This window comes from Penaeus monodon, unplaced genomic scaffold, assembly GCF_015228065.2.
Source record: "Penaeus monodon isolate SGIC_2016 unplaced genomic scaffold, NSTDA_Pmon_1 PmonScaffold_295, whole genome shotgun sequence".
Classification (NCBI taxonomy): domain Eukaryota; kingdom Metazoa; phylum Arthropoda; class Malacostraca; order Decapoda; family Penaeidae; genus Penaeus; species Penaeus monodon.
Window position 1 is genome coordinate 97,501 of NW_023657625.1, and position 3,074 is coordinate 100,574.

Genomic DNA, 3,074 nt, shown 5'->3' on the forward strand with positions numbered 1-3,074 from the left:
AGTATCATATTACACTATTTTTTTATAAAATAAAAAACATTTGCTTTAACAAAATAAAATGGTTAAAAACATTTACTTTTAGAATATTTACAAAATCTCAACTGGCATCGTCATTATGGTGTAGAGTAACGACTCGAAAGGGTACCTCCACTGCTGAAACCACCGCCACCTCCACTGACGACGATTTCCCCACTATCCCCATCGCCTCCGAATCCTCCACTGATAAACTGCCTCCAAATCCACCACTTCCACTGCCTCCAAAACCCCGCTTCCTCCACTGCCTCCAACCCCACCTCCAACTCCACCTCCAACTCCACTGCCTCCTCCATTGCCTCCAAAACCACCACCGCTTCCACTGCTTCCAAATCCACCGCTTCCTCCACTGCCTCCAAAACCACCACCAACGCCTCCGCTTTTTTACAAAACCACCGTTCCTCCACTGCCGCCGAAGCCGCCACCGCTGCCGCCGGCGCCTCCTCAATCACTTGACCGCCTCCTTGGGAAGCGCATTCAAGGCAGTTGAAGATCAACGCCACTTGGAAGAACTGGTTCTCGCCGTCAGCGTAGTTCACGAAGAAAAACTTCAGGACTGGTTGCTGGTGGTACTGGGACTTCGATCACATCCTGTTGCTCTGGTGTCTGCTTTTTTAAAAAACATACACAACGCTTCGCGTCTGTGGTGGAGGTATGACGATAGGTTCTGGTCCTGGACCTTCTTCGGGGTTTGGATGAACACGATATTCGTATCAATGGTTGGCTCAGGGATGTATGGTGGAGGGGCCGTGGGGAACTGGTGGTGCAGGTGGTGCGTTGTACAAGTAGACTTTGCGGTTTTCGCGTGGAGTAACACATCTACCAGCGTGGAACACCTGTCCGGGACCGCATCCTCCTGAGCCGAAACCTCCTCCTCCAATCCCTGAGCCTGATCCTCTTCCAAATCCTGAGCTAGAACTTATTCCAAACCCTGATCCTGAATGTCCGCTTCCAAAACCTGAACCTCCACTTCCAAAAATAGAGCTTGAACCTCCCCCAAAACCAGAGCTTGATCCTCCTCCTCCAAAACCCCCATAGCGTGGTAGGTCAGCCCATGCCGTGGCTAGAACTGTACTAATCAAAATCTGTAAAATTCAGGAACTTCAATTAGTACATTTCCATATGGCTGAAGCCTCATTTAAAAGCAAAGAATGAATTGTCGCATATGACAAATACTTTTTTCATTATAAACAAATGTTTCCTACTAAGCTTACGTTGGCTTTTCTCAAAATTTAAAACATGGCGAATAGCCTTTCTTACCAAGGTCTTCATGGTGAACTAATAATTCCCCTTTACAGGCGACGACTTATATACCCAACATTCTCCTGCTACACAACTCAGCACTCTTAGAACTTGTTTCCCGAATTACCCCTCTCCCCCGCCCCCTTTCGCCTTTCAGCGACTTGGTCTGCAAAATGCTATGAGATGACCATATTCAACACTGATGTATATAATAAGAGAATATGTTTTATTTAAAGCAAGGATCTTACATAACGATGGCAAATATATTTCAAACGTTGTATTCATATCGAACTTTTAGCGATGTAAATTAGTTTTTTCCCTTCGGATTTATTTATTAACGTGCAAAGATCACTAATGTTATGAAGATTGTTGTGAAGATTAATTTGTTAATGGCTTTTCACACTTGATCATGTGTATTATCATGTGGTGAATTATATATATATATATATAATTATACAAATATATATGTGTATATATATTCATATAAATATACATATTTATATATGGATATAATAATGTATTATATATATGTATGTATGTATATATATATATATATAATAATATATATATATAAAATATATATATATAATATATATATAACTCGAACCTGGTCACTCCAGGTATGAAACTGGAGGACAGTACTAAACCAACCATGCCACAACAACTCAGAAAAAGCTCCATAGATATTACCATCCACTCATAGTAAAGTTATACACACACTCCCCGTGGAAATTGATTCGTCAATTCAAATTCAAAGTCAGATTACTACGGTATATTTATGAAAGGTGGAATAATGCAATGCCGCATAGGTTAAGTACTGAGTTTGAGTCCTGATCAAGGAGGATTGTTATTTATCATATATGTGTGTGTGTGTGTGTGTGTGTGGTGTGTGGGGGTGTGGTGGTGTTGTGTGTGTTGTGTGTGTGTGTGTGGTGTGTGTGTGTGTGTGCGTGTGGGGTGTGCGTGGGGCGTGTGCGTGTGCGTGTGTGTGTGTGTGTGTGTGTGTGTGTGTTTTGTGTGTGGTGTTTTGCATGTGTTAATATGTTCATGCATACAACACTACTCCAGCAGTCCCGACAAATCCACTTCCTCGTAAATAATTGCTTCCCGCCAGGTATTTGCCCATCATCTTCCACTGATATGGGCTAATACCTAATACCACTAAATAAAAAGCATGGATAATCAGACTATGGATGAAACTTGGCAGATTAAGGGAAAATCAGAAGTGAATGTTTTTGCTTACCCAGTGTTTTTTATTGCTTCATTAAAACATTCATAAACCACGAAAATAAAATCTGCAAACTTATAGGTTCATCACCCAAAGACGTTTGCAAAAAAAAAAAAAAATAAATTAAATAATAATAATAATAATAATAATAATATAATAATAATAAAATAATAAAAAATAATAATAATAATAAAAATAGTTTTAAAAAATAGAATAAAAAGTAATATTCCTCAGAGTATTTCACTCTTTAACCAAATCTGAATTTTATTTTCGATTCGCTTTCTGTTATCTACTAAAAAAAAAGGTGTCCACTGGTATATGAGTTGATACAATATGATACAAAACTTCATCAGTAATAACGACGAAAAAAAAAATAAAATATATATATATTATATATATATATATATATACATATATATATAATATATATATATATATGTATGTATGTGCGCGCGCGGCGGTTGTGTGTTGTGTGTGTGGTGTGTGTGTGTGTGTGTGTGGTGTTTTGTGTGTGTGTGGGGTGTTGTGGTGTTTTGTGAGGTGTGTGTGTGTGTTGTGTGTTTGTGTGTGT